General features: G+C 38.2%; 1 long non-coding RNA gene across 1 annotated transcript in view; it reads right to left on the bottom strand.

Moving 5' to 3' along the window:
* The window catches only part of LOC309810508, a 50567-nt gene that overhangs the window by 5739 nt on the left and 20814 nt on the right, over window positions 1-24014 (bottom strand). Inside the window, exon 3 of the long non-coding RNA XR_014295007.1 lies at window positions 12291-12480. This is a non-coding gene — a long non-coding RNA (uncharacterized lncRNA). The remainder of the gene's footprint in view (window positions 1-12290; window positions 12481-24014) is intronic.

Raw genomic sequence — 24014 nt, 5'->3', positions numbered from 1 at the left:
CTCCCCACAGATACACCAGAAATTCATCTACACGTGGAACAACTCCTACAGAACAACTACTGAACGCTGGCAGAAGACCTCAGACCCCCCAAAAGGCAAGAAACTCCCCACGTACCTGGGTAGGGCAAAAGAAAAAAGAATAAACAGAGACAAAAGGATAGGGACGGGACCTGCACCAGTGGGAGGGAACCGTGAAGGAGGAAAGGTTTCCGCACACTAGGAAGCCCCTTCGCGGGCGGACACTGCGGGTGGCAGAGGGGGAAAGCTTCGGAGCAGTGGAGGAGACCACAGCAACAGGGGTGCGGAGGGGAAAGCGGAGAGATTCCCACACAGAGGATCGGTGCCGACCGGCACTCACCAGCCCGAGAGGCTTGTCTGCTCACCCGCCGGGGCGGGCGGGGCTGGGAGCTGAGGCTCCCGCTTCGGTGGGATCCCAGGGAGAGGACTGGGGTTTGCGGCGTGAACACAGCCTGAAGGGGGTTAGTGTGCCACGGCTAGCCAGGAGGGAGTCCGGGAAAAAGTCTGGACCTGCCGAAGAGGCAAGAGACTTTTTCTTCCCTCTTTGTTTCCTGGTGCGCGAGGAGAGGGGATTAAGAGCGCTGCTTAAATGAGCTCCAGAGACGGGCGTGAGCCACGGATGAAAGCGCGGATGCCAGAGACGGGCATGGGACGCTGGGGCTGCTGCTGCCGCCGCCAAAAGGCCTGTGTGCGAGCACAGGTCACTATCCACGCTCTCACTCCGGGGAGCCTGTGCAGCCCGCCACTGCTGGGGTCCCAGGATCCAGGGATGGCTTATCCGGGAGAGCACACGGCACGCCTCGGGCTGGTGCAACGTCACGACGGCCTCTGCCGCGCAGGCACGCCCCGCCCCACACTCCGTGCCCCTCCCTGCACGCCCCCCACCCCCCGCCTGAGTGAGCCAGAGTCCCCAAAGCGGCTGCTCCTTTAACCCTGTCCTGTCTGAGCGAAGAACAGACGCCGTCGGGCGACCTACACGCAGAGGCGGGGCCAAATCCAAAGCTGAGACCCGGGAGCTGTGAGAACAAAGAAGAGAAAGGGAAATCTCTCCCAGCAGCCTCAGAGCAGCGGATTAAAGCTCCGCAATCAACTTGATGTACCGTGTACCGTGCATCTGTGGAATACATGAAGAGACAACGAATCATCCCAAATTGAGGAGCCGTGTGGATGAAAGGCTCTTGGTGCTGCAGCCAGGAGTCAGTGCTGTGCCTCTGAAGTGGGAGAGCCAACTTCAGGACACTGGTCCACAAGAGACTTCCCAGCTCCACATAATATCAAACGGTGAAAATCTTCCAGAGATTTCCATCTCAACACCAGCACCCAGCTTCACTCAACGACCAGCAAGCTACAGTGCTGGACACCCTATGCCAAACAACTAGCAAGACAGGAACACAACCCCACCCATTAGTAGAGAGGCTGCCTAAAATCATAATAAGTCCACAGACACCCCAAAACACACCACCAGACGTAGACCTGCCCACCAGAAAGACAAGATCCAGCCTCATCCACCAGAACACAGGCACTAGTCCCCTCCACCAGGAAGCCTACACAACCCACTGAACCAACTTTAACCACTGAGGACAGACACCAAAAACAACGGGAACTACAAACCTGAAGCCTTCATAAAGGAGACCCCAAACACAGTAACATAAGCAAAATGAGAAGACAGAAAAACACACAGCAGGAGAAGGAGCAAGATAAAAACCCACCAGACCTAACAAATGAAGAGGAAATAGGCAGTCTACCTGAAAAAGAATTCAGAATAATGATAGTAAAGATGGTCCAAAATCTTGGAAATAGAAGACAAAATGCAAGAAACATTTAACAAGGACATAGAAGAACTAAAGATGAAACAAGCAACGATGAACAACACAATAAATGAAATTAAAAATACTCTAGAAGGGATCAATAGCAGAATAACTAAGGCAGAAGAATGGATACGTGACCTGGAAGATCAAATAGTGGAAATAACTACTGCAGAGCAGAAGAAAGAAAAAAAGAATGAAAAGAACTGAGGACAGTCTCAGAGACCTCTGGGACAACATTATACACACCAACATTCGAATTATAGGGGTTCCAGAAGAAGAAGAGAAAAAGAAAGGGACTGAGAAAATATTTGAAAAGATTATAGTTGAAAACTTCCCTAATATGGGAAAGGAAATAGTTAATCAAGTCCAGGAGGCACAGAGTCCCATACACAATAAATCCAAGTAGAAATACGCCAAGACACATATTAATCAAACTGTCAAAAATTAAATACAAAGAAAACACTGTGTTCACAATATCTAACTATGTTTCTCCCTCTTATACACTGTAATTCACTAGGGGTCATTGCCCACTTTTTTTTTTATTTACTATCTTGTCTCTATTCTCCCCTCCACAAAAACTTATTGAAAGAGAAGTTGACAGTTGCTCTGTACCTTCCCATAACCCATTCACTCTTTACCCAATGCAGTCTACCTATGCTGTCTCACTGTACCAAAAGTCCTCTTACTAACAACACTAGTTATTATCTTACATTGTGCCAAAAATCACCCTTATTACAAAGTTCCACAGACAGATTTCAGGCTATCGTATTTAAGATCTCTGGAACAAATAACTAATCACTTTCTCTTGAATTCCTCTCTTCCTTCTGTTTCCATGACACCTTTCTCCTTTGATTAACTTCCTATGCCTCTGGACAGCCCTTTTCAATTCCTTCTGTGTGCTGCAATTTCTCTATGGTGCCCCTATGAGCCTCTATTCATTTACATTCCTCCTTCCATTCTGCACACTTCACCTAACATAGCATCTGCTGGGACCATATGCTCCTAAAGAGATTTATCAGGTTACACAGGTCGACCACATGGCCAACTGATCCACTGACTTCACTGATGACATCTTCTTTTATCTCTTTTCTACAGAACAGGTGTCCTTATCTTTCTCAGAAAAAACAAAACAAAACTGTGGTTGATGAGGTCAACTGATTTCCTGGCAAAGTGCTATCAGGAAATCCATTTGTCTGAGAAAGGAAGCAACGCTATCTGAGTGGTAATGATGCCTGCCACAAACAGGGAGACAGTCAAGGGAATGCCAATCTCTGAGGTTTCACACTCCCACAGAATATTTACTTTTGTTCTTTTATTGTCACCTATACCTGGATTATATATATCAAATTGGTTCCATGACTAAAATGAGTCGTATCCATATCCTACTGCAGACAAACAAAGAAAATCCATTCTTGCACATCTTTAGACACCAATTATAGCATTTGGTGGAATTCCAAACTGGCAAAACACATGCTTCTGCTTGCCAGAAACCCCTCATGCCACTTTGAATTTATAGAGAATCATATTTCAAAATTCCCTAATGGTCCTCAAGGCAGGAAAAAAATTATTATCTTCTTATTCTGAAAAGAACACCAAGGAGTACTTAGAGTTAAGGATAGGAAAAGTGCTAACGAGAGACTCAGAATGAATTCCTCAATTCCCCATGAGGGTGCTATTCAGCAAATTGGCTTAAACCCAGGAGCTATCTTTTGCATCAGGTTTGATGTGCCTAAAATTTTTACTTCTTAATAAATATTCTTGGAAAGCAAAAATATTTTCATATCATAATCATTCAATCCATAAGCATCCTCTATTCTAAAATAATATAAATATTTCTTTCATTTTCTGTGAATATTCTGACCCATTTAGTATCTGGATTATTTTCCCTATTTTTTAAAAGATAGAAGTATTTTAAGAGCTTAGAATAGAGACCATCTGTGTTTAATGTGAAATCGTCTTCAAAACAGTAGAAACAAGGAATGTGAACTCTCAAGGGAAGTGTTAGAGGTCAAGCAACCTTCTCAGCTGCATCATATGAATAGTCAGAAAGGAAATGAAGGAGGTAATATGGATGTAGTGGGCAGGTATGAGGGACCTTGAGAGCAATGATAGGAGTGAGTCAGAATTAATCTTTTCCAAATTGTTCTCACTGAGACTACATCCCTTCACCATCAGCGTTGCCAGTCTGATCAAAAGGACAGATGGCACCTTTCTACAAGCAGTCCTCACACTTAGTAAGGATTACATTTGGGGGACTAGAACCATGAGTTGCAATGAGACCACTTGATTTGATTTTCCCCTAAAAAAACAATGGGAATAAATCATGCCTATGAACCAAAAGCCCAGTGCCCAACTTTTATAGAAATGATCATATTTTTTGAACTTGAAATTCTGAACCTCTAGAAAATAAACCTATTAATTGTAAGTAAATTACCACAAACTGGGTGGCTTAAAACAACAGAAGTTTATTCTCTTACAGTTCTGGAGGCTGAAATTCTGAAATCATGGTGTCGCCTTGCTCCCTCTGAAGGCTCTAGGGAAGAATCTTGCCTCACCTCTTCCTAGTCTCTGGCAGTTGACAGCAATCCCTGGTGTTCTTGGCTTGTACCTGCATGACTCTGATCTGGCTCTGTCTTCACGTGACCTTCTTCTCTATTTCTTTGTGTCCTCTCCTCTCTTCTTCGTATATGAATTTGGGGTCCATCCTAATCCAGTATGACCTCATCTTAACTAATTACATCTGCAAAGACTCTGTTCCCAAAAAAGGTCATATTCTGAGATTCCAGGTGGGTGTGAATTTGGGGAGAATTTTATGTATGTACAACAGGTTTTTTTTTTAAGAGAATTCAAGTTGGGCTATATTTGTGTTTTTTCTGCATTTTAATGCATGAGGGGATGAGGGTCTTATCATAATGTTAGTTGAAAAAGACACCAGGCTTCAATATAACCATTTGTGACTTCTTGGTTTTCTTCTCCTCCAGTCTCAGTCATATATCAACATTGTGAATCATATTAATAAAAGAGATAGCTTTGTTGACATCCACCTTGCCTATCAGTTCACTCTGTGGGATGAATCGCTCTGAATATGAAGCTCTACATTGTACTTGGCCACCAACTTTTCAAACGACAGCCATGTTCACAGATTGTCATCTAAACCTAGAGCACAGCAATCACCCTGGGATTTCCTTTTCATCATCATCCTAAAGGTTCTTTTTCTTTTTCTTGTATTGGATCTCCTGTCTCCTACCCCCATCCCACCTTTGTATTCATCTTTACTGGTTAATGTTTCCATTTTTATGGAACACATTTTTCAGTACCTTCTGAAGAAAGGGGAATGGGAAATTAAATTTCCCTTTTCTTACATGTCTAAGATAAAACCTGATAGCAGGCCAGGTATAGAATGGTCAGTTGTAAACCATTTTTATTCAGATATTTGAAGGCATTGTACATTGTTTCTTGCTTCCAATGTTGCTCTTGAAAAAAAATGGTCCTCTAGTTTTGTTATCTTTCTCTTTTTTTTTTTTTTTGGTCTTTTTGTTTTAATCTCTGAGAGATTTCTACAACTTTATATCACAACACTTTCATAAGTATTCTTTTCCTGTGATCATTTTTCTAATTTTATGGTATTCTCTGAATGTTCCTCTTCATACTACCCAGTCTTTATTTTATGAATACAATAGTCTCTATGATCACTGTTAGGATATTAATGTTAATTGTTTTCTTTCTGCATCATACTTGTCCTCTCCAAGTTGCTTTTCTTTTTCTATTTGCTTATTTTTTTCTACCTTCCTTGTCATCTATTTGCCTGCTCATGATGAAGAATAGCAGGAAGTGGGCTCAAAACCAGACTGAACACTCTGAGCATCCAAGGGAGGACTGGCAAACTGGAACTTCACTGGAGGGAGATCTGGACAGGTATTAGGAAAACCTTCATGTCAATATCTTTGCTTTCTTATTTTATGGGAAGATCAATTTCCCAAAGGCAGGTCTTTTAGTCATCTATCAGGCAACAGAAGTTTGGTTGCCCATGCCCTGAGAGCTAATTTAAGTATGGGACAAAAACCTTGGTGCTTTTATATATATATATATATATATATATATATATATATATATATGTGTGTGTGTGTGTGCTTATATATATATATATATTATATATATATAATATATATATACATATATTCTATTCATTCTTCTCTTTATGGTACTATACATTTATTCTCAACAGTCTAGCCCAGGAACAGTTTAACCTTCATTAGCATACAAATCTCCAGAGCACTACTTGGGTAATGGAGGGGAAGGCAAATGAAATGGGAGAGGTTATCTAGGAATTTGCTTTTTATATCATCTTTAACAGCAAACTGCTTCACTGCAAGTTCCATAAGTACTGCCAGTTCCTAGGTTTTTTGAAAATTTTACAGTTTAATTTTGGTTCTTTCTCAGTTTTTTCTATTTCCAGGTTAGCATTTGCTAAGTGGGTAGTCCTTGCCCATCTGCTTCCTGACTTCCAAAATGCTATTCCAATTGTTTTTCTTTCCTGTCTTTATGGATCTATGTCTTTAAAAAAATTATCCCTTTATTATAGCTTTAGTGAAGTTTGAAAGGATCAATATTAGATACATGTATTTAATCTGTCCTCTTAAAGCATAAAACCTCCAGGAGAAATTTTATTTTATAAAAGAATAAAAATTAACAAAGTAGTTTTCAACCCAGAAAAGTAGGTTCTCTGTTATTGTGATCAAAATAATAGAAAATGTGGACTAAGATCTATGACAATGGAAGATCTTCGGCTGATTACTTTTTTCCCTGAAGGATGCCAAGAGTCTGGGGTAATAGAGGCTAAGATAAAAATCTAGTTATAATCAACATCACTTGCAATAAATATACTACAATTATCCAGGCAAGAAAGGCATGGGGCAGAAAAGAAATTATGAAAATTATGGAGTAATTCAAATGCACTATTTTATTAAAATTAGGCAATGATAATCAGTGGCTACTAACATCATGAAAAGAGACCATCAGATTTTATATACCTCCTGATGTAAGTGCACAATAAAATTATACAGCAGTTTTGGCAAAACATTAAACATAAATCCATCAAGGCTCTAGATATATTTATCAATTTACAAGAAATACAGAGGTCAGACCATTTAAAATGACATATAAGGGTATAATCAGAAAAAAAAACCCCAAAACAAAAAACCTTTCTGTGGGAAACCCTACAAAAGAACATTCTGATAGAACTTTCAACAGTGGAATCGTTCTGTATCTGCATTATTCAATACATAGCTACATAGGGCTAATGAACATTTGAAATATGTTTAATGTAATACTTAAAATTTTATTTATCTATGCTAAACTTTTCTTTAATTTTAATTAACTAAAATATAAATAACTACATGTGTCTAGAGGCTACAATATCAAGTCATATACTGAGACATTTCTTCAATAAATAACAAAGAAAACAAGAGAGAAAAGGACACCTTACAAAAAAGACTCAAAAATATATCTATTAATACAGGGACCTTCAAGATGGCAGAGGCACCACAAATACATCAGAAATACATCTACATGTGGAACAACTCCTAAAGAACACCTACTGAATGCTGGCAGAAGACATCAGACTTCCCAAAAGGCAAGAAACTCCCCACGTATTTGGGTAGGGCAAAAGAAAAAACAGAGACAAAAGAAGAGGGATAAGACCTGCACCTCCGGGAGGGAGCTGTGAAGAAGGAAAAATTTCCACACACTGGGAAGCCCCTTCACTGGCAGAGACGGGGGTGGGAGGAGTGGAATCTCCGGAGCGACGGAGGTGAGCCCAGCAACAGGGGTGCAGAGGGCAGAGCGGAGAGATTCCTGCACAGAAGATTGGCACTGACCAGCACTCACCAGCCTGAGAGTGGCTTGTCTGCTCACCTGCCGGGGCCAGTGGAGACTGGGAGCTGAGGCTCGAGCTTCAGAGGTCAGATGCCAGGGAGAGGAGTGGGGTTGGCTGCGTGAACACAGCCTGAAGGGCACTGGTGTACCACAGCTAGCTGGGAGTCCAGGAAAAAGCCTGGAACTGCCTAAGAGGCAAGAGACCGTTGTTTCGGGGTACGGAGGAGAGGGGATTCAGAGCACCGCCTAAACGAGTCCCAGAGATGGGTGCAAGTCATGGCTATCAGCGCGGACCCCAGAGACGGACATGAGACACTAACGCTGCTGCTACAGCCACCAAGAAACCTGTGTGCAAGCACAGGTCACTATCCACACCTCCCCTCCCGGGAGCCTCTGCAGCCCACCACTGCCAGGGTCCCGTGATCCAGGGACAACTTCCCCAACACAAAGCTCACCTCAGGCTGTTGCAACATCACACTGGCCTCTGCCTCCGCAGGTTTGCCCTGAATACTGTACCACCCCCTCCCCTCAGCCTGAGTGAGCCACAGCCCCTTAATCAGCTGCTACTTTAACCCCGTCCTGTCTGGGAGGGGAACAGATGCCTTCCGGTGATATACACGCAGAGGCAGGGCCAAATCCAAAGCTGAACCCCAGGAGCTGTGCAAACAAAGAAGAGAAAGAGAAATCTCTCCCACCAGCCTCAGGAGCAGTGGATTAAATCTCCACCATCAACCTGATGTACCCTACATCTGTGGAATACCTGAAAAGACAACGAATCATCCCAAAATTGAGGCAGTGGCCTTTGGAAGAAACTGTAGACTTGAGGGTTGCTTTCTGCATCTAATTTGTTTCTGGTTTTATGTTTATCTTACTTTAGTATTTGGAGCTTATTATCATTGATAGATTTGTTTATTGATTTGGTTGCTCTCTTCTTTTTTTTATACATATATATTTTTTACTTTTTTATTTTTGTGAGTGTATATGTGTATGCTTCTTTGTGGGATTTTGTCTGTATAGCATTGCTTTTACCATTTGTCCTAGGGTTCTGTCTGTCCATTTTGTTTTCCTTTTTTCTTTTTTTTGTATAGTTTTTAGTGCTTGTTATCATTGCTGCACTTTTTTTTAGGTTTGGTTGCTCTCTTCTTCCTTTCTTTCTTTTTTTAATTAATGTTTAATTTTTTTATTCTTAATAATTTTCTTTATTTTTTATTTTAATAACTTCATTTTATTTTACTCTTTTCTTTCTTTCTTTTTATTTTTTCTCCCTTTTCTTCTGAGCCCTGTGGCTGACAGGTTCTTGGTGCTCCAGCCGGGTGTCAGGCCTCAGCCTCTGAGGTCGGAGAGCCGAGTTCATGACATTGGTCCACCAAAGACCTCCCAGCTCCACTTAACATCAAATTATGAAAGCTCTCCAAGAAATCTCCATCTCAACGCTAAGACCCACTCAACGACCAGCAAGATACAGTGCTGGACACCCTATGCCAAACAACTAACAAAACAGGAACACAACGCCACCCATTAGCAGAGAGGCTGCCTAGAATCATAATAAGGTCACAGACACCCCAAAACACACCGCTGGATGTAGACCTGCCCATCAGAAAGACAAGATCCAGCCTCATCCACCAGAACACAGGCACAAGTCCCCTCCACCAGGAAGCCTACAAAATCACTGAACCAACCTTAGCCACTGGGGGCAGACACCAAAAACAACGGGAACTATGAACCTGCAGCCTGTGAAAAGGAGACCCCAAACACAGTAAGTTAAGCAAAATGAGAAGACAGAGAATCACACAAGCAGATGAAGGAGCAAGGTAAAAACCCACCAGACCAAACAAATGAAGAGGAAATAGGCAGTCTACCTGAAAAAGAATTCAGAGTAATGATAGTAAAGATGATCCAAAATCTTGGAAATAGAATGGAGAAAATACAAGAAATGTTTAACAAGGACCTAGAAGAACTAAAGAGCAAACAAACAGTGATGAACAACATAATAAATGAAATTAAAAATTCTCCAGATGAAATCAATAGCAGAATAACTGAGGAAGAAGAATGGATAAGTGACCTGGAAGATAAAATAGTGGAAATAACTACTGCAGAGCAGAATAAAGAAAAAAGAATGAAAAGAATTGAGGACAGTCTCAGAGACCTCTGGGACAACATTAAATGCACCAACATTCGAATTATAGGGGTGCCAGAAGAAGAGAAAAAAAAAAAAAACACTGAGAAAATCTTTGAAGAGATTATAGTTGAAAACTTCCCTAATATGGGAAAGGAAATAGTCAACTCCAGGAAGCACAGAGAGTCCCATACAAGATAAAACCAAGGAGAAACATGCCAAGACACATATTAATCAAACTATCAAAAATTAAATACAAAGAATAACTATTAAAAACAGCAAGGGAAAAGCAACAAATAATATATAAAGAAATCCCCATAAGGTTAACAGCTGATCTTTCGGTAGAAACTCTGCAAGCCAGAAGGGAGTGGCAGGACATATTTAAAGTGATGAAAGGGAAAAACCTACAACCAAGATTACTCTACACAGCAAGGATCTAATTCAGATTCAACAGGAAAATTAAAAACTTTACAGACAAGCAAAAGCTAAGAGAATTGAGCACCACCAAACCAGCTTTACAGCATATGCTAAAGGAACTTCTCTAGGCAGGAAACACAAGAGAAGGAAAAGACCTACAATAACAAACCCAAAACAATTAAGAAAATGGGAATAGGAACATACATAATGATAACTACCTTAAATGTAAATGGATTAAATGCTCCAACCAAAAGAAATAGACTGGCTGAATGGATACAAAAACAAGACCCTTCTATATGCTGTCTACAACAGACCCACTTCAGACCTAGGGACACATACAGACTGAAAATGAGGGGATGGAATAAGATATTCTATGCAAATGGAAATCAAAAGAAAGCTGGAGTAGCTATTCTCATATCAGACAAAATAGGCTTTAAAATAAAGACTATTACAAGTAACAAAGAAGGACACTACATAATGATCAAGGGATCAATCCGAGAAGAAGATATAACAATTGTAAATATTTATGACCCAACATGGGAGCACCTCAGTACATAAGGCAAATGCCAACAGCCATAAAAGGGGAAATCGACAGTAACACAATAATAGTAGGGGACTTTAATAGCCCACTTTCACCAATGGACAGATCATCCAAAATGAAAATAAATAAGGAACACAAGCTTTAAATGATACATTAAACAAGATGGACTTAATTGATATTTATAGGACATTCCATCCAAAAACAACAGAATACACTTTCTTCTCCAGAGCTCATAGAACATTCTCCAAGATAGATCATATCTTGGGTCACAAATCAAGCCTTGATAAACTTAAGAAAACTGAAATCATATCAAGTTTCTTTTCTGACCACAGTGCTACGAGATGAGATACCAATTACAGGAAAAAATCTGTAAAAAATACAAACACAAGGAAGCTAAACAATACACTACTAAACCAAGAGATCAAGGAAGAAATCAAAGAGGAAATCAAGAAATACCTTGAAACAAATGACAATGAAAACACAATGACCCAAAACCTATGGGATGCAGCAAAAGCAGTTCTAAGAGGGAAGTTTATAGCAACACAATCCTATGTCAAGAAACATCTCAAACTAACAACCTAATCTTACACCTAAAGCAATTAGAGAAAGAAGAAGAACAACACACAAAAAACCAAAGTTAACAGAAGGAAAGAAATCATAAAGATCAGATCAGAAATAATTGAAGAAGAAATGAAGGAAACGATAGCAAATATCAATAAAACTAAAAGCTGGTTCTTTGAGAAGATAAACAAAATTGATAAACCATTAGCCAGACTCATCAAGAAAAAATGGGAGAAGACTCAAATCAATAGAATTAGAAATGAAAAAGGAGAAGTAACAACTGACACTGCAGAAATACAAAGGATCATGAGAGATTACTGCAAGCAACTATATGCCAATAAAATCGACAACCTGGAAGAAACGGACAAATTCTTCGAAATGCACAACCTGCCAAGACTGAATCAGGAAGAAATAGAAAATATGAACAGCCCAATCACAAGCACTGAAATTGAAACTGTGATTAAAAATCTTCCAGCAAACAAAAGCCCAGGACCAGATGGCTTCACAGGTGAATTCTATAAAAAAATAGTGAAGAGCTAACACCTATCCTTCTCAAACTCTTCCAAAATATAGCAGAGGGAGGAACACTCCCAAACTCACAGTCTACAAGGCCACCATCACTCTGATACCAAAATCAGACAAAGATGTCACAAAAAAAGAAACTTACAGTCCAATATCAATGATAAACATAGATGCAAAAGTCCTCAACAAAATACTAGGAAACAGAATCCAACAGCACATTAAAAGGATTGTACACCATGATCAAGTGGGGTTTATCCCAGGAATGCAAGGATTCTTCAGTATACATATATCAATCAATGTGATAAACCAAATTAACAAACTGAAGGAGAAAAAGCATATGACCATCTCAATAGATGCAGAAAAAGCTTTCAACAAAATTCAACACCCATTTATGATAAAAATTCTTCAGAAAGTAGGCATAGAGGGAACTTACCTCAACATACTAAAGGTCATATATGGCAAACCCACAGCCAACATCATTCTCAATGGTGAAAATCTGAAACCACTTCCACTAAGATCAGGAAAAAGACAAGGTTGTCCACTCTCACCACTGTTATTCAACATAGGTTTGGAAGTTTTAGCCACAGCAATCAGAGAAGAACAAGAAATAAAAGGAATCTAACCTGGAAAAGAAGTAAAACTGTCACTGTTTGCAGATGACATGATACTATACAGAGAATTCTAAAGATGCTACCAGAAAACTACTAGAGCTAATCAATGAATTTGGTAAAGCAGTAGGATGCAAAATTAATGATTTTTAAATAAACATTCATATGTATTAACATATCTATATGTATAGATACACACCAGATGTTATGAAAAATTGCTCTATTATGTTTTACTTTACTTCAAAAATAAAATGTATTATTAGTTTTAAATATATATATATATCTTCCAATTATAATGTATACATGTTATTTGGATTTTAATTAAAAGAAATTGTATGCAATTATATTACAAAATATTGTGGGGAATGTGAGCATTTGGGGAAATTGAGCATTTATATTTGATGTGAGCATTTATATTTGATGATATTAAGGAGTGAGTGTTATTTAGTATATGATAAGGATGTTACAGTTATGTTTAAATATAGTTTCCATCAGAAATACTTATGAAGATATTTACAGATGAAATTAACGGTAATGATGGTTTAGATTTGGTTCAGCATGATCCAAGGCTGGGTGAGAGTACAGGTAAAACAAGGAATAGATGAAACAAGGCTGATAATAAGTTCACTGTTGAAGCTGGTGATAGACATGTGGGAACACATCATACTATTCTCTTTACTCTTGAACATGCTAGAAAATTTCCACATGCTCACATATTTTTTTAAACAACAATGTTCCAACTCCAGACATTCCAATTCTAATGTACATCTAGAGTTGAGGTCCTTGAGGATGAGGAAAAATATAAAGTCAACTTTTTAGGAAGAGCAGCTCTAAGTGAGAACAGAAATATTTAAAAGACATTGTATAAAGTGGGAGAGGCCTCTTCCTTCTCCTTCAGGAAATTTTACTGCACAATCACTTCAAATTTATTTGAGGTTTTATTATAAATGTAACTTTGAGGAATCTATTTTTCAATTTCAGAATTTTGGTACATGCTCAAGATAAGAACATAAAAGTTGGAGAAGCAATCGATACAAATAGATACAACTTTTCAAAGCATTCTTATCATGCTTCCTGTGAGGCTAATGAGGACTTAACTCAGGAGAGATGAAAACTTCTGCATGTGTCTTCTGCAAGTGTCTTCAAAAATGAAACCTCAAATGTGAGCAGAGAGTATAAATACAGACATTTATCCATCATTAAGATCACTTCGGGAATCTATGAGCTTGTCAGTACATTTTAATAATGAGGATCAGATATAGCAGATAGAATAACATAACAGAAAACTCAGACTACAGCCTTTCTTTTACCATTAATTGAGTTATTTCTTTTCCTCTGACCGTGTAACATTTTTTTGTACACGTAAGTTTAACAAGTAGTCATGCAAAAAAAATTCTTAAATGAATTCCCTGGGGCCATAAAGATATACATCTATGTAAAAGTAGGTTTTACAACGACTGCAAAAGATCTAAGTTTCTGATCAGTCTTTCTAAATTGCCACATGGATTAAAACCATTCTAGATGTTCAAAATTTGCAAGCATTAAATTCATGATTACAAGGTAACCTCCTCCTATTGCTTATTCATAATATTCCTACTGGGATAAAGGGAAGGGAGAAAACTAGCATACATTGTGCCTGCCAAATTAAATATATTTTCTACTTTAATTCTCTTAACTTTATTGTTATTATCTCCATCTTATAGTTAAAGAAAGTAGATTCAGAGACGTTAATTCATTTGCTCAATGTCACAGTTAGTGGAGTAGACCTTAAACTTAGTTTGACTCAAACCCTAATATGACTTCCATTCCATTCCATTCAATATAAGACTCCATTCTGTCTTCTCATCTACTTTGCTTTTGTCTAGCTTTTACGTGTACATAAAAAAAGGTTTAAAAGAGAGAGAGTAAAAAAAAAAAATCCAGACACATCTGTTGGGGAAGATGGTTTATTACCTAAAATAGAATGCAAATGATACCAGCAAATTTCAGAAAATGTGAATGTATTTGTTTCCTAGGCTGCCATACAAATTACTACAAACTTGGAAGCCTAAAACAACAGAAATGTGTTCTCTCTCAGAGGCTCTGGCAATATCAGTGTCTCCATCTTACTCTGCCCCCACCTCTCTGGCTTGTGCTTCTGCATTTGCAGCTCTGTCCTTGGAGCCATTCTCCTTTTTCTTGAAGAGCTGCATATTTTTTTAAGTCAATGACCTCTATCAGCTCATTTCCCTCGTGCAGAATCCCAGAAGCCCAACGACCATCCTTTATTTTATCTTGTCTGTATTCTTCTGTCCAAGTTGGCATTGTTTCTGCTGGTACAGCAGTCTCAAAAACGTTCTCTGTCTCCCATGTATGTCATAAGGATCTATACCATTAGACAAGAGGGTTCTCCATAGACCCTTCCTGGATAACCCCTATCTATTCCTGGCTTCTGCTGAGATGATAGTTGATTGGATCCATGAGTCATATATCCAGCAAAAGTGGAGTCATATACAGCAGCAAAAGTTTTCCAGCCACACCCCTGAACCTCTCTCCAACGGGTGCTTTCCCATTAGTAAAGAACCTAACTTTAGCATCATTTGCAATCTGGATACACTAGGTACCCCCAAAATAATCAAGTTCTGGTTCCATATTGCTTAACAGTTTTTTCATTAATTTATCTCTTTCCTCTCACATTTTACTAGACACAACAATGAGACACCAGGCCACACCTTTAGTACTTTGTTTGGAAATCTCTTCAGCTAAATATCCAAGATCTGCTTTCCATTCCAAAATAGAAAACAATTTAGCTACATTCTCTGTCATTTTATGACATGGAACAGTTTTCCTCCAGTTTCCTTATAACATGTTCCTTATTTCTTTCTGAGACCTCACCAGAAGGTCCTTTAAGGTCCTCACCTTTAAGGTCCTTATTTCTACCAAAAGTCTCAAGGAAATCTAGGCTTTTTACTGTTAAGTATGTCAAAATTCTTCCAGTCTCTATCTATTATCCAATTCTAGAGCCACTTCCCTACTTTTAGGTATTTTTACAGCAGCACCCCACTCTCAGTACCAAAATCTATATTGGTTTCTTAGTGCTGCCATAATGTACAACCCACACACTTAGTGGCTTTAAACAAAAATTTATTCTCTCACAGTTATGGAGGCAAGAAGTCTTAAATCAAGGTACTAACAGTGCCACAGTCTCTCCAAAGTCTCTAAGGACCAATACTTTCTTGTTTCTTCCAGCTTCTGGTGGCTACTGGCAATCCTTGGCCTTCCTTGGCTAGTAGATGCATTATTGCAGTCTCTGCTTCTTTCTTTATATCATCTTCTCCTCTGTATCTTCTCCTCTTCTGTCTGCATAATCTACCTCTGACTCACTCTTGTAATGACACCTATGCTTGGATTTCAGGCCCACTCAGGCAATCCAGGATGATCTCATCTCAAAATCCTTAAGTGTATGTGTGTACTCTGTATCTCTCTCTGTGTGTGTGTATATATATATATATATATGACTACATAATACATAAGTCTATAAAAGTTTATAGCTACATAAATCTAATTACAATTTCATAAGATTTAAGTGTGAAGCAAAATTTATCTTATTAATGGTGCTAAAATTCAGTATATATATGTATATATATGATATTACATTTTAAATCTGATGAAAACAGTCTATCAATAAAATAAGTTTATAAGAGTAAAGAAATCTTCCACCAAAATTGTTGGGGAGTGGATGTCAAACTGAATGCAGATATAAAACCTACTGGAAACAGCTGATCCTTAAGGGAGCAGTGATTTTATATTTGCACTCACTGCTCTGTCACTGCCTATAAAAGCTATCAGATATTTGTTCTTCAGGTACTGCCGTCAACCAGTTTTGAGAGACAGACAATGTTAAAATAAAGTCAGAACATGTCAAAAAGAACTTTTTTTTTAAATATCACAGGGATAAGGATGGACCTAAATATATTCTGAAACTAGAGGGAATGTCTTGATGGTTTAAAAAAAAAAAAAAAGTCTACCGATGCTGCCATCTTGAATCATAAAGTCAACATGGTTTTTTTGTTTGTTTTATTATTTATCCTGGTTGAAAGTCAATGCACAAGTAGTATACATTTTCAATTCACTCCTGTTTTCAGTAATCTAGGTATCCAATATTTCACACTTGGCCTAATTCTACCATGTGAATGAAGACTTCTAGACAATTATTGTGTAATAGAACTACTCTTCCACAGAGAGGATTTATCTGTAGTATAGACCTTGTGAGGATTATATCTGGCACACCTGTATCAGGTTATTAATGCTCTCAGGACAAGTTACCTATTATTTAAAACCCTCAAACAACTATTGCACCCCATTTTGCTAGAAATAACTATTTTATAATAGCAGAACTTATCAGTCTGTGTAATGTTTTAAAAGAAAATAATCATTTTTCTGCATATAGAACTTATTCCTGAAAAATATATGGAGTACACTTTATTTTCTTAGCTGTTGGTATGAAATGTCTCTTTGTGGAAACCTGTCTTTATTAAGAGAATAGACCATCTCTAATGAAGCCTGAGGCCCCAGTGCCTGATTGTACTGAGACTGGTGCCTGAGTTAGAGAGAGTCTACAGAAGAACTCCTCATCTGCACGAGAAAGGGACATATTTACTCCTGAGAGACAGCAGGGGAAGAAGATATTGGAGGCAAAGTAACAAGGAAAGGATCAAAGGAAACTATCAAGATTGGGAAAAGACAACACACAGAATGGGGGAAAATATTCACAAACTATGTATCCAATAAGGATCTAGTATAATACATAAAAAGCACTTATACTTCAAGAACATAAAACCAAACAACCCAATTTAAAAATGTGCAAAGAATTGAATACACATCTTTCCAAGGATTATATACAAATGGATAATAAGCTAAACATAATTCACCATTTGGAAAATGCAAATCAAAGCCAAAATGAAATACAGCCTCACGGTAGGATGGCTTTAACTAAAAAACCAAAACCAAAACAGAAAATAGCAAGTGTTCGTAAGGAAATGGAGAAATTGGAACCCTTGTACATTGCTGATGGGAATGTAAAATGGTACAGATGTTGTAGAAAACAGCTGGCAGCTCCTCAATAAGTTAAACATAGAATTACCATATGATCCAGAAATTCCTCTTCTGGGTATGTATCCAGAAGATTTTAAATCAGGTGTTCAAACAAACTTGCACACAAATATTCATAGGAGTATTTATAATTTCCCAAAGATGAAAACAACCTAAATGTTCATCAACTGACAAATAGATAAATAAAATGTAGTATATATAAACAATGGAATATTATTCAGACATAAAAGAACAAAGTATTTATACATGCTACAGCATGGATAAATCTTGAAAACAATAAGCTACATGAAAGAAGCCAGAAACAAAATGCTGTATATTGTATGGTTCCATCATGAAAAACCCAGAGTAGGCAATTTTACAGAGAGAAAAAAATTATTGGTTGCCAGAAGTTAAGGAAAATGGGAAGTGGGGAGCGACTGTTTAATGAGTTTCTTTTGGGGGTGACAAAAATGTTCTGGAATTAGACAGTGGTGATGGTTGTACAACATTGTACTAAATGTCACTAATGGTAAATTGTATATTATGTGTATTTTATCACCATAAAAAGAAATAATTGTAAAATTAAAGTACTAGGGAAGAAGAAGGACCAGGGAAAGAGAAATTAGGAAATTGCTGCACGACCCATGCAATATCTTCTTTTACCATGACCTTATAATACTTTGGTCTTTTCTAAAGACTGTAAAAAATCACAAGTTTCCTGGTAAATTTGGATTCCTTTTGAAAACTGGTGTCAAGGCTGAATTCTGTGCCCTGGCTAATATCATGTCAATAAGATCAGTCTATGCTATTAGGGGAAGTAGATATTTGATATCCATATTTTATTTAAAAAATACTGATCACCTGTTCTTTATCACTGTTCTAGACCTTGGGAGATATAAAGCAATATAACAAGGTTAGTGTTAGAATCTGCCCTCACAGTTATGCTTTTCTTAAAATTATGATCAATGTTCTTCCCCTCTTACTCCATGTGACACACATGGAGTTCAGATGCCCCCATCTGAAACTCAGGATCTTTCCTTGACCAACTCAAGGTATTCCAGGACATCAAGAGACTCACTATGTCAACCATACCAACGCAGCCCCTTTAGTAACTGGGTATCTTCCACATTAATGATTACCAGACTGAGGTTAGCAAATGCCCCCAGGTCACGGCTGGTTGCGCATAGAGTTTGAAATTCAATTTACCTAAACCTTCACAAAGACTCCAAAGGGGTTTTAAGGAATGTGCACTGTGGGACATTGTGGATTACAATTGTAGACTATTGTAATTCAGTGATCTAGAAGAATCATTAGGACTCATGAAAAGTCTGTTTGTGTCAGGTCTTCAAGCAGGTGCTCAAAACACATGGAATAGGAATACCTCTAAGAGTGCCTTTGTCATAAGGACATTTCAGATATAGGATTTATACAGGTGGCTAATTCTTATTAGTGAGACTGTTCTCAAACAAGGAAGAGATTTCCCAAATAGTATATCCAAATAACTTAAGTCATACTGTATTTTACATTTTTGTTCTAATCCAAACTATTTATTTCAGCTTTTTGTAAATGTTCATAGCATTTGGGGGAAATGTTTTAATTCATCTTTCATTACACACTGGTAATCTGCTAAATTCCCAAAGTACTGATAACTCAAATAAAGCTACTCCTAGCCTCAAAATAAAATATAATTCTCTGAAGAATTACTTGGTTACAGAAAGATTTTACTATCAGTGTCTCTGTAGAAGAATTCATTAGTTGGTAATACCACTAAGGCTGCACAGATCTGGAAGAAAGTATGAGATGAGCTGTGGTCACATTTGATTAGGTTTGGATCTGGGGGAATAATTCTATGCACCAAGGTAACAAGGGAATGAGCTCACCTGCGGGACTTTGTCCCTGATGAATTTCACTCTCTGCTAAACATGTATAGTTAATTTTCAAGGGGGATACAAGAAGCATATGCATACCACATTTAGAGGTGAAACTAATCTCATACTTTGCTATAAAATATATTTCAGGGGGCCTCCCTGGTGGCGCAGTGGTTGAGAGTCCGCCTGCCGATGCAGGGGATACGGGTTCGTGCCCCGGTCTGGGAGGATCCCATATGCCGCGGGGCGGCTGGGCCCGTGGGCCATGGCCGCTGGGCCTGCGCATCCGGAGCCTGTGCTCCGCAGCGGGAGAGGCCACAACAGTGAGAGGCCCGCATACCGCAAAAAGAAAAAAAAAAAAAAAAAAAAAAAAAATATATTTCAGGTCTAATCACTGAATACCAGAAAATAACCCTTGCTGCTAAAGTCAGTCAGTAATTTATATGACTCTGACAATTTTAAATTGTCTAGCTTGCACCTCTAAAGCGAAATTCAAAAATTAGCAATAGGAGATGATATACTCCTGTGAGGAAAAGATAAATACTGTAATTCTAAATTACATGTGAAATATTTATGATGATGTTGGGGTTTTTTCATTTGTCTTTTTTTTTCCTTCTTCAGATTTTCAAAGGAATTTATTAGTCCTTTTACTCTTTTTCTTTGCTCAAAAATTTCCAAGGAAATGTAATTATGGGCTAGGATTCTACCTATCATTTTAGTAGGAACAGCAAGAAGTGAGTTTAGGGAAGAATATTGAGAAAAAATAAACATTTGCTTTACGGTAAGCATTTTGTTAAAAGATTGATTCACTTTATCTCATTACACATTCACAACAGCTTTTCAAGGTAGATGTAACAGGATTCTAAAACTGAACTCCCCTTGTCCCAAATGTGACTGAGGCTCTGATGGCACAAAGCAATAGGTCTGAAGCAAATTGCAAACTGCTTGACCACACCTACACAGGACCAGCAAAGGAGGCATCTGCCATTCTGTTTTCCAAATCTTACTTCAACATATAATATGTAAGTGATTAAAGGGAGAAAGAAGAGAGGAGGGGAGAGGTGAAGAGAGAAAAGAGAGGAGTTTCAGAGAGAATTTCTTTGAAGGGTGGTGAAGAGCCATGAGAAGGGAGATAAACCCTCCACATTTTAAGCCAGTGAGAAGGCACTTCAAGACTCAAGAGAACTTGAATTTGTACCTTATGAGATATAGGAACTGGTGCCAGACTGATATCGTAAAAGGTCCAAATAAAAATATTTGAGTTTGTGGTTATCTAGTCGCCCCAAGAGTATAGAGGGCTGAGTTGAGAAGTAGCAGCACTTTCAGTTGTCAAACGTTAGTGTTTAAAGGAATTAATTGTGTATATTTTGATAGAAGCCATCGAGGGCTTGTTTTGGATCGCACCAAATAGGGCTGTGTAGAGAAACAATGGGACTCCAATATAGAGGCTCTTCCTCCAAGATTCATTCCTCCATTTATTCATTCATCTTTTCAACAATATTTACTGAACACCTACTGCAAGCCAGGCATTATTCTTGGCACAGGAGATATAGTAACGAAAAAAATAGGTAATCTTTGCCTTTTAAAACCTTATATTCTATTGAGGGAAGACAGATAATAAACAAATATGTCAAATTGTGAAAAGTGCTTTGGATAAAAAGCCATGGGGGGGCGGTGGTTGGAGAAAAGTCCAGTAGAAGAGAATAAAACAAGGGCTCAAGGAGAGATCTGAAGTGACCAGTTAGAAAAGATGCTTTGGCTGCATTATCCTGAGTACAGTGAGAGGTTCATAAGGAGGGGATTGCTGAGAAGCCAAAAATGCCCAAGGCGAGAGTCAACTTTCAAAGTCCACCAAGCCTAGAAAATGCAAATACCATTTCATAAGTAGGTATTTTCTCACATCTCTCCTCTCTCCCTTGACCCACCCCAATAGTGGAGGAGCCAGAAGCAAACTAATGAATGAGGAGATGGAATGTGGGGGAAGAGAAAGAAGAGAAGGTTTAGCAGAAGAAAGAGAAATTGAAAAGCTGCCCATACCTGCCTTCCCTTTGTTGGTTTCCACACTGCAGGATACTCAAGGCATGGGAGGAGAGAAAGTGTTTTAAGCTCACATGAAGGTTACACAAAAATGTAAAATATTAAAGCTCATTTTAAAATGTTTTTCTTAATGCTCAAGGGCAGGACCAATTTTTCAAAATCTTCAATAAATATTCAAAACAAACATATACCCTTTATTTGATGAAGACAAAGTTCTCCCTGTCTCTCTCTTTATATATAGCTCTAAAAACCTGTAATAATGATACGCTACACTAGTCATACTTAATATGTGTTCATGTACAATTCTATTCATCCAAGTCTTCTTCCCTATTAGAACAGTCTAGTTCTGACAGTAACATGAAATCTGTTATTATACTTGTGATTTATCTTTAATCATCTTCTCTTTGCTCTTCCAAGAGATTTTTTGCATGTATTTAGTTGCTGGTTTCTGATTTGTTGTTGGTTTGTGTGTGTGTGTGTGTGCACTACTCTGTTTCATCCTTATCATATATTGTACCTTTTTTGTCTTTTTTTAATTATGCAATTTCCCTCTATATTATGCTTAGTGCTTTGACTCCTCTTCAACATTATATTGCCATAGCTATTTCCCTGTTGTTTGAATTTTTCTAGTATTTCTCTACCCATGCCTTATTTTCAACTCTAATAAAACATCTGTTTTTTGCAGAAATATATGTTTTTAATTAAATCTATTACCAGTTCATTTGCATGTAACATAATGACTGACATATATAATTTCTTTATGCCCATCTTACTTATACCTATCACATATTTTGTGTTATTCTTTCATTTTCATTTTCCAAATTTTTGTTGATTTGGCAGTTATTACTAATTATTTATTAACTTGGAAGTTTTGCCCCACTTTTTGATGACATGAGTGATTACCTTTCTTTGATTGCTTGTATAGGCAAGCACATATTTCTCTATAAGTATTTAAAAATAATATACCAAATACTTCTACCAAGATTCACTCTTTTCTATGTCAAGAACTCCTGGACCTCATCTGAAACTGCTTCACTCCAATATGATGGGATCTTTAAAACATTTTCACATTATCCCCTTCTCCTCTTATTTATTCTCCATTTCCATCATTAGTAAGACACACACTTTGAATGTTTTTACTTTTTTACTTCTCCCTCGTCCCTCACCATTCTCAACGCTGGTGATTTTGCTGATATGTTTAAACTCTTAGTGGTACACTCTATATATTTTCCTTAAACTATGCTTCTTCTCCAAGAATCCTAGAGAAGCACTATATTTACACTGGCAAAAAATCTACACTGACTCTTCCTTATTAGCTCACATTTAATTATGTGTAGAAAATTGTGTGTAAGAGGTGTGTGAGTGTGTAAGTGGAGAGAGAGAGAGAGAGATCTACTATGGATTATTTGTTACTTGATACGTTTTATGGGTATTTTCCTCAGAAGGGAGCAAAAGTTAAATACTCTGAGTTCTTGCATCTCCTCCTCATTCATTCACCGTGATGGCTGAATGACATCTAGGTTGAGCATGGTAATCCTGAGTTCTAGTTCTTTCCTCCCAGTAGTCTGTAGATGATTTTTTTATTGTCTTCTGGCTTCAAATCTTAGATAAGTCCAATATCACTGTTAACCTCTTTCTGAGCCATCTGTAGGTAACTTGTTTTATCTCCCTGGAAACTTATGAAACTATAAGATTCTCTCTTTCTCAGGAATTTTACCAGAATGTTTCTAGATCTTTTTTTTTTTTTTGCTCATCATTCCATACTAGAATTCAGTACAAGCAATTAAGCTGTAAACTTGCTCTCACCTTAAGAAAAATTTTTCTATTGTTTGTTGTTGTACTTCTTCTCCAAGTATCACTTTCTCTTTTTTGAAGGCCTATTGTTTTGTACATTAGTGCTCCCAGAGTTATCCTTCAAGACTCTTATCTTTTCCATTATGATTTCTATTTTCTTGTCTTTCTACTTTGTAGTTTGATATGTATTTTTCTTTCTTTTTTTTTTTTTTTTGTGGTACACGGGCCTCCCACTGTTGTGGCCTCTCCCGTTGCGGAGCACAGGCTCTGGACGCACAGGCCCAGCGGCCATGGCTCACGGGCCCAGCTGCTCCACGGCACGTGGGATCTTCCCGGACCAGGGCACGAACCCGTGTCCCCTGCATCGGCAGACTCTCAACCACTGCGCCACCAGGGAAGCCCCGATATGTATTATTCTTGATCCCCTAGTGCAAAATGTTTTAGTCTCAACATCCTTTAATTCATCTAATACATTGTTTCGTTGATATATCATGAGATTTTGTTGCTTAATTTCTTTTCTTTGTTTGTTTTGTAGATGCCATTGTATCTATATCAAGTTATTTTAATTGTTGTTGTTTACTTCCAGTGTTTCTTTTTCAGAAGCTCTGTACCTCTGGGTATGTCTATATTTCTGGGTATCTCTGTCTGTGCCAACTCATCTTCTCTCTGGCTGATGGGTTCAAGTTATTTGGGTTATACTCTTCTTTGCCGGCTCTTTGAGGTTCAAGTCTTATTGCTGGAGTATATTCAGAGGTGGCAGGCCCACAAATGGTGGAAGTC

Source organism: Mesoplodon mirus (genome assembly GCF_964341445.2).
Source record: "Mesoplodon mirus genome assembly, chromosome: 9".
Taxonomy (NCBI): Eukaryota; Metazoa; Chordata; class Mammalia; order Artiodactyla; family Ziphiidae; genus Mesoplodon; species Mesoplodon mirus.
Note: the sequence above shows the minus strand (reverse complement) of the source record. Positions and strands in the feature narration are given on the sequence as shown.